Raw genomic sequence first — 15,148 nt, 5'->3', positions numbered from 1 at the left:
TACAGGGGGCCACACACAAGGGGGTGCGGGGCAGTAGTGGCACAAGGTGTCACACACACACACACACACACACACACACACACACACACACACACACACACACACACACACACACACACGGGGCCACACTCTAGGGTGAGGGGGGTAGAGGATGACACACACACACATAAGGCAGGGGGTACAGGGGGCCACACACAGGGGGGGTGCAGAGCAGGAGGGCACAAGGTGTCACACACACACACACACACACACACACACACACACACACACACGAGGCCACACACCAGGGTGAGGGGCCGGGTAGAGGATGACACACACATAAGGCAGGGGGTACAGAGGGCCACACACACACGCAAAGGGGGGTGCGGGGCAGGAGGTGAAAGGTGTCACACACAGGGCGCCACACATCAGGTTGAGGGGGGACAGAGTGGCACACACACATAAGGCATGGTACAGGGGGCCACACACCAGGTTGAGGGGGGACAGAGTGGCACACACACATAAGGCATGGTACAGGGGGCCACACACCAGGTTGAGGGGGGACAGAGTGTCACACACACATAAGGCATGGTACAGGGGGCCACACACCAGGTTGAGGGGGGACAGAGTGGCACACACACATAAGGCATGGTACAGGGGGCCACACACAGGGGGGTGGGAGGACATGAGGTAACAGGGCCCTCTGGTCACTCACCTCAAGCTTGGGGTGTCAGCGAGGGAGGACCGCAGACCTAGGCACAGGCCAAAGAGGAGGTCAGTGAAGGATCAGTATGCTAGCTCACAAGCAGCACCATGGCGCCGCGGCTGCTTGGCCGGTATTGTGAGGCTGGAGGTAACTTGAGGAGGGCACTCCAGGAACATGTGCCCGGTAATGAGATACAGAGGCAGACCTCTGCTTCACCCCCCACGGAGCGCTGAGCGGCGCTGCTGGAGAGATGGTGCCGGGGCCGCTTGGGAAGTCGGGCTGCTCAGATCTCCGCCGCAGGAGAGGGGGAGATGCAGCGTAGTGTGAACGAGTGCAGGTGGAGCGGCGCCCCCCCTGAAGGCAGTACGGGGTCATGGCAGCCGCATACCTGCACCGACGACAGTCTAGCAGGGGAAGCAGTGTTCTGGTCGGGCACGCACTGACTGAGTGACTGAGTGCATGTTATGGTCGGGCACGCACTGACTGAGTGCAGCAGCGGTACTACACCTAGCCGCTCTTCTGCACCAGAATCGGCGCCTCTCTTATGTTTGGGGGGAGCGAGCTGCCCCCTTGCCCCCCCCCCCCCATTCCGACGCCCCTGCATAAGAGACCATTTGCAAATGTTGTAAACACTGATACTGACACGGATTCTGATTCTTGTGTTGGCAATAGTGAATCCAGAGAGATAGATCATAAATTGGCAAAACGTATACAATATATGATTGTGGCTATAAGGGACGTGTTGGAGGTTGCAGAAAGCACTCCTGTACCTCAGGAGAAAGCTTATTTATGTAAGGAAAAGAAATCCAAAGTCACGTTCCCTCCTTCACACGAACTAAATGCTCTGTTTGAAGGGATGTGGGTGAATCCTGATAAAAAATGTTGTATTCCCAAAAGGATTCACATAGCATATCCTTTCCCGGTTGAAGACAGGAAAAAATGGGAGTCACCCCCTGTGTTAGACAGTACACTTTCCAGGTTGACAAAGAAGGTAATTCTCCCTGCTCCTGGCACGGCTTCTCTTAAAGAGCCGGTAGACCGCAAAATAGAAACGACATTGAAATCCATTTATGTTACCAATGGTACACTGCTCAGGCCCACTATTGCCTGTGCATGGGTGAGTCGCGCTATTGAAAAATGGTCAGAAAGCGTGTCATCAGAAATTGACACGATTGATAAAGATGAGATACTCCTTAAGTTAGGGAATATCAAGGACGCTGCCGCATACATGCTGGAAGCAATGAAGGATATTGGACTCGAGTTCACAAGCCGCTACCATGGCAGTATCGGCTAGGCAGCCGTTATGGATTCGCCAGTGGAACGCGGATGCAGATTCCAAAAGAAACATGGAGGCTCTCCCATATAAAGGTGAGGCCTTATTTGGTGATGGCCTGGATGCGTTAGTCTCGGCGGCTACCGCAGGTAAGTCAACATTTTTGCCCTCTGCGCCTGCACCGGCAAAAAAGACCTATCACCCGCAAATGCAGGCCTTTCGGCCCAATAAATACAAAAAGACGAGAGGTTCCCCCTTCTTTGCAGGAAGGGGAAGGAGGAAGAAGCCCACGCCGGCTCCAGGTTCCCAAGAGCAAAAGTCTACCCCTAATTCTGACAAATCCCCAGCATGACGCTGGAACTCCCTTGCGGGAGGCTGCTCGGGTGGGGGCACGTCTCAAACTCTATAGCCAGGATTGGATTCTGTCTGGCCTGGACCCCTGGGTTTTGCAAATAGTATCCCATGGATACAAACTAGAGTTTCAAGACGTTCCCCCATGCCGATTTTTCAAATCGACCTTGCCAGCTTCTCCGCCAGAGAGAGAAGCAGTAACAGCGGCAATCCAAAAAATTATGTCAAGACCAGGTCATAGTCCTGGTACCGTTGTCACAACAAGGGCGGGGTTTTTATTCAAGCCTTTTTGTTGTTCCGAAGCCGGACGGCTCGGTCAGACCGATCCTAAATCTAAAAAATCTGAATTTCTTCCTGAAAAGGTTCAAGTTCAAGATGGAATCACTTCGGGCGGTGATTGCCAGTCTGGAGGAGGGGAACTACTTGGTGTCGGTGGACATAAAGGATGCTTACCTGCATGTTCCCATTTATCCTCCTCACCAGGCTTATCTGAGATTCGCGATTCAGGATTCCCATTACCAATTCCAGACGTTACCTTTCGGTCTCTCCACGGCGCCGAGGGTATTCACCAAGGTGATGGCGGAGATGATGGTCCTCCATCGTCAGAAAGGAGTCAATACAATCCCTTATCTGGACGACCTCCTGATAAAGGCGAGATCCAGGGAGCAATTATTACAAAACATATCCCTCTCCCTGTCAATACTCCAACAACACGGGTGGATCATAAATTAACCAAAGTCACAGTTGGAACCGACGAGAAGGTTGTCTTTCCTCGGGATGATTCTGGACACAGAAGTTCAGAGAGTATTTCTTCCGCTGGAAAAGGCTCTGGAAATCCAGAAAATGGTAAAACAGATATTGAAACCATCAAGTGTGTCGATCCATCAGTGCATTCGGTTGTTGGGGAAGATGGTGGCGGCCTACGAGGCCATACAGTTTGGTAGGTTCCATGCCAGAGTATTCCAGTGGGACCTGTTGGACAAGTGGTCGGGGTCACACCTACACATGCACAGAAAGATAATCCTGTCATCAAAAAACAGGAATTCGCTCCTGTGGTGGTTGCTCAGCTCTCACCTGCTAGAGGGACGCAGGTTCGGCATTCAGGACTGGGTCCTAGTAACCAAGGATGCAAGTCTCCGAGGCTGGGGAGCAGTCTCTCAGGGAGAAAACGTCCAGGGACGTTGGTCACATCAGGAAGCCTGCCTTCACATAAACGTGCTGGAGCTAAGAGCCATTTACAACGGCCTTCAAAAAGTGGTACATCTTCTTCAAGACCGTCCCGTGCAGATCCAGGCGGACAATGTAACAGCAGTCGCATACATAAACAGGCAGGGCGGAACAAAAAGCAGAGCGGCAATGGCAGAGGCGACAAGAATCGTCCGCTGGGAAGAAAAACATCTACAAGCTCTGCCGGCAATATTCATTCCGGGAGTAGACAACTGGGAAGCAGACTTCCTCAGCAGACACGATCTCCATCCAGGAGAGAGGAGCCTCCACCAAGAAGTCTTCGCAAAGGTGACAAGTCTTTGGGGAGTTCCTCAAATAGACATGATGGCGTCTCGTCTCAACAAGAAGCTTCAGAGATACTGTTCCAGGTCGAGAGCCCCTGAAACAGTAGCAGTGGATGCACTGGTGACCCAGTGGGTGTTTCCATCAGTGTATGTTTTCCCTCCACTTCCGCTGATCCCAAAAGTACTCAGGATCATAAGAAAGACAAGGGTTTGAGCAATCTTCATTGCCCCAGACTGGCCAAGAAGGGCTTGGTACCCAGATCTTCAGCAGTTACTCATAGGAGATCCTCGGCCTCTTCCTCCTCGGGAGGACCTGCTGCAGCAGGGGCCGTGTGTGTACTAAGACTTACCGCGGCTACGTTTGACGGCATGGCTGTTGAGCGCCGTATCCTAGCCAGGAAGGGTATTCCTAAGGAGATCATCCCCACCCTTATTCAGGCCAGAAAGGGAGTAACGTCAAAACATTACCACCGTATTTGGAGAAAATATGTGTCTTGGTGTGAATCCAAGAAAGCTCCTATGGAAGAGTTTCACTTAGGACGTTTTCTCCATTGTTTGCAGGATGGTGTGGAGACGGGCCTACGATTGGGATCAATCAAGGTCCAAATTTCGGCCTTGTCAGTGTTCTTCCAAAAATAATTGGCCTCTCTTCCAGAGGTTCAGACCTTCGTGAAAGGGGTTCTGCACATCCAGCCTCCATTCGTGTCTCCAGTGGCACCATGGGACCTTAACGTGGTATTGCAGTTCCTTCAATCGGATTGGTTTGAGCCTCTACAAAAGATAGAGTTGAAGTTTCTCACTTGAAAAGTGGTGATGCTTTTGGCATTGGCATCCACAAGGCGGGTGTCTGAATTGGGGGCCTTATCTCACAGGAGCCCTTACCTGATTTTCCATGAAGATAGGGCAGAGTTGTGGACTTGCCAACATTTTCTTCCAAAGGTGGTTTCTGCTTTTCACATAAACCAACCTATTGTGGTGCCAGTAGTTACTGACACATTCACTGATTCAAAGTCTCTAGATGTGGTTAGAGCTTTGAAAATCTATGTTGCTAGAACAGCTCGTATACGGATAACGGAGGCTCTGTTTGTCCTGTATGATCACAACAAGATTGGCTGTCCTGCTTCCAAGCAGACTATTGCACGTTGGATTAGAAATACAATTCAGCAAGCTCATACTACAGCTGGATTGCCGTTACCGACGTCGGCAAAGGCCCACTCCACTAGGAAGGTGGGCTCATCCTGGACGGCTGCCCGGGGGGTCTCGGCATTACAACTTTGCCGAGCAGCTACTTGGTCAGGGTCAAACACATTTGCTAAGTTCTACAAGTTTGACACCTTGGCCGATGAGGACCTAAAGTTTGGTCAATCGGTGCTGCAGGGTCATCCGCACTCTCCCGCCCGTACTGGAGCTTTGGTATAGACCCCATGGTCTTGATGTCGTCCCCAGCATCCTCTAGGACGTATGAGAAAATAGGATTTTGATAACCTACCGGTAAATCCTTTTCTCCGAGTCCGTAGAGGATGCTGGGCGCCCTTCCCAGTGCGTACTTTACCTGCAGTTTAGTTATTAAAGTTACACAAGTTGTGTTATCTTGGTTTCAGCATGTTGCTGCAATTGTTTCATGCCTGTTGGCGTGTGTTATGTTGAATGCCATGTGTGCGGCATGGTTGAGGGTGTGAGTTGGTAGATATCTCACCACTAGTTAAGTAATTCCTTTCCTCAAAATGTCAGTCTCCCTGGGCACAGTTCCTACAACTGAGGTCTGGAGGAGGGGCATAGAGGGAGGAGCCAGTTCACACCCAATGAAAAGTCTTTAGAGTGCCCATGTCTCCTGCGGATCCCGTCTATACCCCATGGTCTTGATGTCGTCCCCAGCATCCTCTACGGACTAGGAGAAAAGGATTTACCAGTAGGTTATCAAAATCCTATTTTTTTTTAACGGTCTGTACCGATTTTTGGCTCTCCAAACTTCCATTGAAAGTATAGGAAAAGGGGCAGGGCCATGCCACTATACTCGTGGCCACGCCTCCTTTTCGAATTTGTACCGATTTTTATGTGTAAATTGTTGGAGGTTATGACACTGACCTACAGCTTACTACCACGATTGAGCATGTTTAGCCAATCAGAGATGAGAAGGGACAGTACAGACAGGAGAGTGTCTTCCTCTTGGGTGTCTTCCTCTTGGGGGTCCACGACCCCCCCTGAAGGGAGAATAGGTAGCGCGCCACCGTGCCTGCAGCGTGGTGAGCGCGGTGGGCCCGCAAGGGGCTCATTTGCGCTTGCCCAGCTGTTGGTATGTCAGCGGTCGGGATTACAGCGCCGGTATACTGGTCGCCGGGAGCCTGACCGCCGGCATAACATACTACACCCTATCACTGTGTCTATTTTTTTGTTGCCTATAACTGCGGTGGATGTGAGGACTTGACGCTTTCAATGAGCTTTCCTGCTGGATAGTGGGTGGTGGCGTGCTCATGTACCTTATGATCCAGTGCCTTTGCATGTACAGACATTATCTCTGATTGGCTGAACTCCTGTGAGACTGTGTCTGATTGCACAAACTCCCAGGAGTCAGGATCTGCTTGCAGACAAAACTAGGTAATTTACCACTCATTTATATCATATACAGTATGTGGCATAATTTGACCTACTGGGAGCATTATAGTGCACCTTAATGTGACCAACTGGGGGCACTACAGTGTGGCCTAATATGACCTACTGGGTGTACTACATTGTGGCATAACATCAATTATTGGGGATACTAAATTGAGGTATAATGACATACACTCACCATGATGTGGCCATACCCCCTACAGCACCTATTTTTACTTTTTGCTCCGCCTCACTTCAAAACCTGTCTATGCCACTGGGTCAGTGTCTGCAACTCATAAAGGAATTATACTTGTAACTGTACTCTGGTTACTAGAACAGGACTCTGCTTTATACTAGTCACAGGAATATGAAATATGTTTTGTGCTTTAGGCACTGGAATATGGGATCTGTGTTGGGCTGTAGTCACCATGTAGTTGTAACGGTCCCTTATTTCCAGCCACAGCCCCAGGTTTTAGAGATTTGTTCAAAGAAAGTCTCTATTTTTTAATATTGACTGACTACACAATAAAAAAAATCACTCTGTCTCATATGAAATTCTTACTCTCTGTTGTAATGTTCTAATCTATAGACGTTGACACATAACTGCATAAAAAAATTAAATTGGCATCAGAGAAACCACAATGGAGCGGAGGAAGAGGGGGTTATGGAAACCTTGCACAGTCCGTGCAGCACTTTCACTCTAGCTTATTTTGAAAAACAAAGGAAAACACATGTGGATCTTTGTTTTGTAAGCTTTGAGGCTAAACTTAGCTTCAGCATGTCATGAAGGCCTACCATAGTGCTTTAATTACAAAAAAATGGACTGAGATTTTGACCAGGAAACCAAACAGATCAGGACTGAGATTTCAAAGTGGAAACACTGGTGAGGCAGACCCCAGCTACAGATAGGCCTGTGTGGAGAGTGAGAAGGCAGCATGGCATACTGTACTTGCCAACTTTATCTTTCTGCTCTCCAGGAGAAGCCATCCCGCTAGAGCAGAGGTGGATTTAGACCTCATGGGACCCTAAGCAAAACACCAATTTGGGACCCCGCTTCCGCAAACAATCCATAGCACTATATGCTGGCATCACCACCCCCTGACTGTGTCTGCTTTTTTTGTGCCTCCCTCCCCCGCATGTCCATGAGGTGGCAGCAGGTGTGACACTCTGACATGGATATCCTATTAACTTGGATTTATGGGGATATATGTGGCTATATAGGTACCATCACCCATATACTGGAGACAACCTGGGTGAGACACCTACATTTTCCCTAAGAGGAACCCTCACTTCTCACTAGCCGGCACAGTGCAGCTGAAAGGATTAACAACTTCCCCTTGCTTAGGTTGCTAGGCAATGCCAGCAACCAAAGGACAGCAACTTGTGGAGCGCTAGGACCCAGGCGCAGACCTGCAGAGCAGGAGGAATCGAAGCTGCTGATTGGGTGGTGCAGAGCGGGAAGAGTAGGAGGCGGGGTTACCTCCTGAGGTGATTGCTGAGGAGTCTCCTGAGGTGACAGGGAGATAGACGCTGTGAGGAGTGGTACTCTGGGGTAACAGCACGGAGAGTGATGCTGCGCTAAGGTGATGCTGTAGAGAGCCGCCAGCCGCCGATGAGAGCCGCCGCTGTGGAGAGCTGCCAGCCGCCACTGAGGAGAACCGCCAGTCGCCGCTGAGCACCGCCACCAGCCCGCACCATAGTTAGAGGAGCCGGGACTGTAACACCACCGCCAGTCTGCGCCATGCTGAGGGGACGTGCTCAGGTGAGATGGAGCTGCGGATGCTGCACACTGAGGGGAGTGCATCCATGCTCCAACTGGCTGCTGCCAACCGGTACGTCCCACAGCCACACTGACACCAGAGCTCTCAGTTAGTGGCAATTCCCATAGCTATTCGGGGACAGCAGAGAGAGAGAGAGAGAGTGAGAGAGACTTGCTAGAGCAGAGAATACTAGAGGGAGAGAGAGACTTAAATTGTCACGAAACCCCGCTGCTCCTCAATGTGACTCTATTCTGAAGACAGAGCAGGATACCTACTCTAACAGGGGTTAAGGAGTCTATCATAAAGCAATACTTGAGAGAGGTAGAGAGACACGTGACACAGAGATCCATTTCAGTGGCATGCTGTAGCACAGGAGGCGTGTTTATAAATGGGAACTGTGTCCTTCTAATTCACTGCTGCTTGCACCAGGGCCTTCTTAACAGCAGTGTGGGCCCCTGGGCACAGCAATACACTGGGGCCCCTACCCATCCTCCACGGGTGGGGGGGCTATCAGCGGCAGCTTTGATGTCCCGCAGGTGGTAGGGGGTGCTCTATCTTCCGCTCGGCATGTAGGACCTCGAGCATTACTTTCTGCTAATTACTCCTTTACTGCACAGATGGGGTGGGAGGGAGAACAGTAAACTGTAGAAGGGGGCATGGGGCTGAATGAAGGTGCTCCGGTACATGACTTCCAGGGTGGTTTAATACGTAAGGGAGGGGTTGATAGTGGAGTGGGCTTAATTTTCATCATTTTCTGGTGAGAGAGCAGCTTTCTTGACTGCAGATATCTCAATTTCCTGGAAAAAGATTTCTTAGCTTTGCATGAGATAAAAAATGAGAGTATCTCACCTGTCAGGAGGTACTGAGGATCAGAGTTCAGGAGCCAGAGCAATCCACCAACAAATATATAAAACTGTATATTAGGCGTGTGGCGCTTGAGCAGGGACCAGCTGCTTGAAGGCTGATATCTTTGGTTCTGGGCATAGTAGAGACAAGCTGGCAGTGTCCACCGAAAGTGGAGAGTCCCAGATTTTGAAATGTACCCTCAGAAAATCTCTAAGTCATACAGAGCCCGAGATATCTGGCTGGGAAGAGCAATTAACAGGCTTGGATGGGGACCACTGCTTTGAAGTCAGATATCTCTGGTTCCCTAGGGCCGATTTTCAAAAATCTGGTACCCCTGGAAAGAGGGGACCCTCAGCTTTCAGCCTAGGGCCTTTATACTCCTGGGGCCCTTGGGCAAGAGCCCATTGAGCCCATACAAAAAGACGGCCCTGGCTTGCACTGTTTCAGTGGACTTATTCTTGTTGGAGCCACCGATTTACCTCTGCCACCTATGCTCACTAACCGCTGTTCTAAAAGGAACTGAGGGGGTAATTCCAAGTTGATCGCAGCAGGATTTTTTTTAGCAGTTGGGCAAAACCATGTGCACTGCAGGGGAGGCAGATTTAACATGTGCAGAGAGAGTTAGATTTGGGTGTGGTGTGTTCAATCTACAATCTAATTTGCAGTGTAAAAATAAAGCAGCCAGTATTTACCCTGCACAGAAATAAAATAACCCACCCAAATCTAACTCTTTCTGCACATGTTATATCTGCCTCCCCTGCAGTGCACATGGTTTTGCCCAACTGCTAAAAAAAAAATCCTGCTGCGATCAACTTGGAATTACCCCTTGAGTTACTTTGCTGGACACCCTAATTGCATGTGGGCATAGCTATAGGAGGACTGTGCTTTGCCTTGTGATATACATATTAATTACTAACTCTGTCCCTCTTGCTTTTACCGCACTCACCTGCTTGTTGCAAATCAAATAGTGCATGCCATTTTCCCCTTTGTGTCTGAACTGCATTCTTTGGATGGTGCATCCGTACTGACTGATAGAGTAGCAAGTAAAGCTGAGTACTAAGACTGCAACTAATAATATATCTGTGCTATTGAAATATAAATGTATACGCCTTGCTACTGAGGTTAGACCTCCTGCTTAGCACAAGTTTCAGTGGAGTTAGGCTACCATTTGCTGGACGTTTGAGTTACGTTAGTTGAAAGGTGGTAAAAGGTCAATGTAAACTGTATGCTACATGATTCCATCATCTCAGAGTAATTCCACATTGTTGCTTGCAATATTATTGTGTTTTTAGTGTTTACGTTCTTTTCCTCATACCGTATATTGTAATTGCCTCTTAACTGATTAATTCCACAGTGGTGGCCAGTTTGTTCCCGTATAAGAAATCCTTCTGTCACTGTCCTAATGTGTGGGGACTATTGTGTTGGGTCCTCTGGGGTTGGGGTTCCTCATTCCTCTGCCTAAGGTTCATGCGGTGATATCCATTTGAAGAGATGATTCCGGGCGAAGAATCCAGGTACATCAACTGACACCTGCACCTGCACAACACATCCACCGTATTTGCCTATTACATAGGTAATACCTGCACTCCTGCAGTGGGGGCAGATCTGAAGCCTCCCTTCTGGCAAAGTGGGGACTGATTCTGCTCATCTCCATCCTCCACCACCAGCAGCAGCACTCCCAGTAGCCACACTGCTGTTGGGAGAGCTGCTGGTGATGGAGACTGGAGATGAGCAGAATTGTCCCCAAAGAGCAGCACCAACACGGACAGTTCTATTATTTTCTTTAGGTGGAGCTGACAATTGACATCACCCTCCGTGAGAGGTTTGTGTTGCAGGTTCAGAGAGAGAAAGAAACCAAAGGGGAGCAACACCAATGGGGAGAGAGAGAGAGAGAGAGAGAGAGAGAGAGAGAGAGACTGTGAATAAGTGCAAGAAACAAGATGGGAGCTGAAGGTAGACATTTATGAAGGGAGAGTAAGAGAGGCAGAGAAAGAGGAGAGAGCGAGCGGCAGAGAGATGCTGAGACAGGAGAGCGGCGGGAGAGAGAGAAGCAAGAGAGGCAGAGAGTGAAGAGAGAGTGAGTGTCAACGATGCAGAGGGAGAAGGACAGAAAGAGATAAACAGAGAAGAGAGATGAGAGAGGCAGAGAGAGTGAGCAGCAGAGAGAGTAGGGGGGCAGAGAGAGAGATGAGAGAGGTACAGAAAAGAGAGCTGGGGGACAGAGGAGAGAGAGAAGCAGAGAAGAAATGAGAGGAGAGATGAGAGAGAGAGAGGGAAGCACGGTGTGAGAAAGAGGCATAGAAAGGAGGGAGGGGGCAGATAGGAGATATAGAAGCACAGAGGAGAGAAAGAGACAGGCACAGAGTGGAGAGGATAGTGAGCTGTTAGATAGGCATAGAAAGGAGAGAGAGAAAGGGCAGAGCGGAGAGAACGAGAGAGGCACAGAGAGGAGAGAGGGGGAAACAGAGATGAGAGACAGGGCAGAGAGGAGAGAGAGAAGCAGAGAGGAGATAAAGAGAGGCACAGAGAGGAGATGAGAGATGCCAAAGTCCTCAGGGGGGCGAGACTCAGGCATTTCAGTCACGTCTGGGTGTCTTCCGACCTGGATCCCTGGATGCAAGCTATTGTGTCCCAGGGATACAGGCTGGAATTTAAAGATCTCCCACCTCACTGATTCTTCAAATCAGGCTTGCCAGATTTGCTGGCAGACAGGGCTATCCTACAGGAAGCCATCCAGAAGTTGGTGGAGGCACAGGTTATTGTACCAGTCCCATCCCACATGCAAAACAAAGGTTACTATTTGAACCTTTTCGTGGTACTAAAACCGGATGGTTCGGTCAGACCCATTCTGAATTTAAAATTGCTAAACCCCTCCCTGAGGGAGTTCAAGTTCAAAATGGAGTCTCTAAGGGCGGTGGTATCAGGTCTGGAAGAGGGGGAATTCCTGGTATCCCTGGATATCAAGGATGCGTACCTCCACATTCCGATTTGGCCTCCGCATCAAGCTTATCTCCGATTCGCACTGTTGGACTGTCATTTCCAATTCCAGGCCCTGCCATTCGTCCTCTCCACAGCACCAAGGGTATTCACCAAGGTGATGGCAGAGATGATGGTTCTCCGCAGACAGGGGGTGAACATAATTCCATATCTGGATGATCTGCTGATAAATGCATCGTCCAAGGAGAAGCTGTTACAGTCCATTGATCTCACTACCCATCTACTCAGAGAACACGGTTGGATTCTGAATCTTCTAAAATCACATTTGGAACCAACCAGGAGGTTGTCCTTTCAGGGAATGATCCTCAAAACACAAGTGCAGAGGGTGTTTCTTCCAGAGGAAAAAGCATTGGTGATACAAACAATGGTCCAGGATGTCTTGAAGCCAGCCCGGGTGTCGGTTCATCAGTGCATTCGCTTTCTGGGGAAGATGGTGGCCTCTTACGAGGCTCTGCAGTACGGGAGGTTTCATGCTCAGGCCTTCCAGCTGGATCTCCTGGACAAGTGGTCGGGATCTCATCTTCACATGCACCAGAGAATACGTCTGTCACCAAAGGCCAGGATTTCACTCCTCTTGTGGATACAATTATCTCATCTACTGGAGGGCCGCAGGTTCGGGATTCAGGACTGGATCCTTCTAACGACGGATGCAAGTCTCCGGGGCTGGGGCGCAGTCACTCAAGGGGAAACCTTCCAAGGAAGGTGGTCAAGTCTGGAAGCCGGCCTGCAGATAAACATTCTGGAACTAAGAGCCGTCTACAACGGTCTTCTGCAAGCGGCCCATCTTCTAAGAAATCGGGCCATTCAAGTGCAGTCTGACAATGTAAACACAGTGTCTTACATAAACCGACAGGGCGGAACGAAGAGCAGAGCTGCAATGTCAGAGGTAACAAGAATCATCCTCTGGGTAGAAAAAAACGCGTTGGTGCTGTCAGCAATCTTCATTCCGGGAGTGGACAACTGGAAAGCGGACTTCCTCAGCCGACACGATCTCCATCCAGGGGAGTGGGGTCTCCATCCAGAGGTGTTCAAGGAGGTAACAGATCTTTGGGGTGTACCCTAAATAGACATGATGGCCTCTCGTTTCAACAAGAGACTTCGGCGAAATTGTTCTAGGTCGAAGGACCCGCAAGCAGTGGCGGTGGACGCCCTAGTGACTCCGTGGGTATTCCAGTCGGTGTACGTGTTTCCACTAATTCCATTTCAAGAGTTCTAAAGCTCATAAGGAGATCAAGAGTTCAAGCGATCCTCATTGCTCCAGACTGGCCAAGAAGGACTTGGTACGCGGATCTTCTGGATCTACTGCTAGAAGATCCAAAGCCTCTTTCTCTTTGGGAGGACCTGCTACAGCAGGGGCTGTTTGCCTATCAAGACTTACCATGGCTACGTTTAACGACATGGAGGTTGATCGCCAGATACTAGCTGGAAAGGGCATTCCGAACAAAGTTATTCCTTCCCTGATACAGGCTAGGAAAGGAGTAACGTCCAAGCATTACCATCGTGTTTGGAAAAAATATGTATCTTGGTGTGAGTCCAAGAAGTTTCCTACGGTGGAGTTTCAACTGGGATAGTTTCTCCTCTTCCTGCAAGCAGGTGTGGATATGGGCCTGAGGTTAGGATCCGTGAAGGTCCAGATTTCTTCTCTATCCATTTTCTTCCAGAAACAATTGTCTGCCCTCCCTGAGGTTCAGACTTTTTTGAAGGGAGTTCTGCATATCCAACCTCCCTTTGTACCGCATAATTTTGTATATAAAATAAACTTTAACCCTTATTATTATTATTATTATTATTATTATTATCCTTTATTTATATGGTGCCACAAGGGTTCCGCATGTTCGACCATGTGGCCCACTGATGGCTGGTCATCATCATGCTGTCATGGTGATGGGACTATTTTTCACCTTTTCAGACAAGCCTATCAAATTCCAGACCCACCCACATAACCTTCAGTGCTTCCCTATCTAATTACATCCTCTGTACAGTATTCATAACATCACATATCTTGTCTTTCTGCAGTCTCACACCGTCCTGACCCTTGGCCAACATTGCTGGGTGATCATATCATACAACCCATTAAGAACCTAGCAATCTGGTGGACCATTATGCAATAGGTAGCATCTATCCTTGTGCATACCTCCCAACTTTACTGTCCTGTGGAGCGGGACACTTGCGCGGCGAAGCCGCGCGCTCTCGGAAAGGGGCGTGGTCTATGAAAAGGGGGCGTGGCTTCGCGGGAGGACCCGCGATCGCGAGCCACGCCCCCGTTTTCGTCACTGAGGGGGCATGCCCAGCGCTCTGTGAGCCGCTGGCATGCTCCCTCTCCCTCTGACTCCACTGAATAGACGCTGTGCGCATGCGCACAGCGTCTATTCACCGCTGCTCTGCTAAGCAGAGCAGCGATTGACAGAGCCTCCCAACTGACCCCCCCACCGCGGGACACTGCGGCCCGCGGGTGGGACAGCGGGACAGTCCCCAAAAAACGGGACTGTCCCGCGAAAATCGGGACAGTTGGGAGGTATGCCTTGTGTATCTATGCCTAATTTCCTATAGATTGTAAGCTTGCGAGCAGGGCCTTCCTACCTCTATGTCTGTCTGTTTTTTACCCAGTTTTGTTCTATTACTGTTGTTCTAATTGTAAAGCGCAACGGAATATGCTGCGCTATATAAGAAACTGTTAATAAATAATAAATAATATTTTTATGTGGAGGCCTGGAGCTGGAGTTCCATTCACTCCATTGTTAATCTGGCCCTGGCCAAGGAGTACCACCAGTACATTCACTTCTCACCCGGAAAGTACATTCAATTGGAATAAAAGTAACCGTGTGTGCAAGAGCTATTTACACCAGGCTGCACTCATGAAAGCTGTAATACTCTCAGTAGAAGGTGGGCCGAAATATACAGTATCCCATAGATGTAAAGTTGAAAGTTCTATGTATGTCTATTCAGAGGCCCTCCACTATGAGGGGCCGTTCAAGTCAAAATTACTATGAGGGGCCGTTCAAGTCAAAATTACAGCTTTCTAGATATAACATATAGCTAATTTTTGCTTTATGGATATGATGTATGCTGAGATGGATATGCCGTATGCTGAGATGGATATGCCGTATGCTGAGATGGATATGATGTATGCTGAGAT

The sequence above is a fragment of the Pseudophryne corroboree genome, chromosome 1 (assembly GCF_028390025.1).
Source record: "Pseudophryne corroboree isolate aPseCor3 chromosome 1, aPseCor3.hap2, whole genome shotgun sequence".
Classification (NCBI taxonomy): Eukaryota; Metazoa; Chordata; class Amphibia; order Anura; family Myobatrachidae; genus Pseudophryne; species Pseudophryne corroboree.
This window is presented reverse-complemented; position numbering follows the sequence as displayed.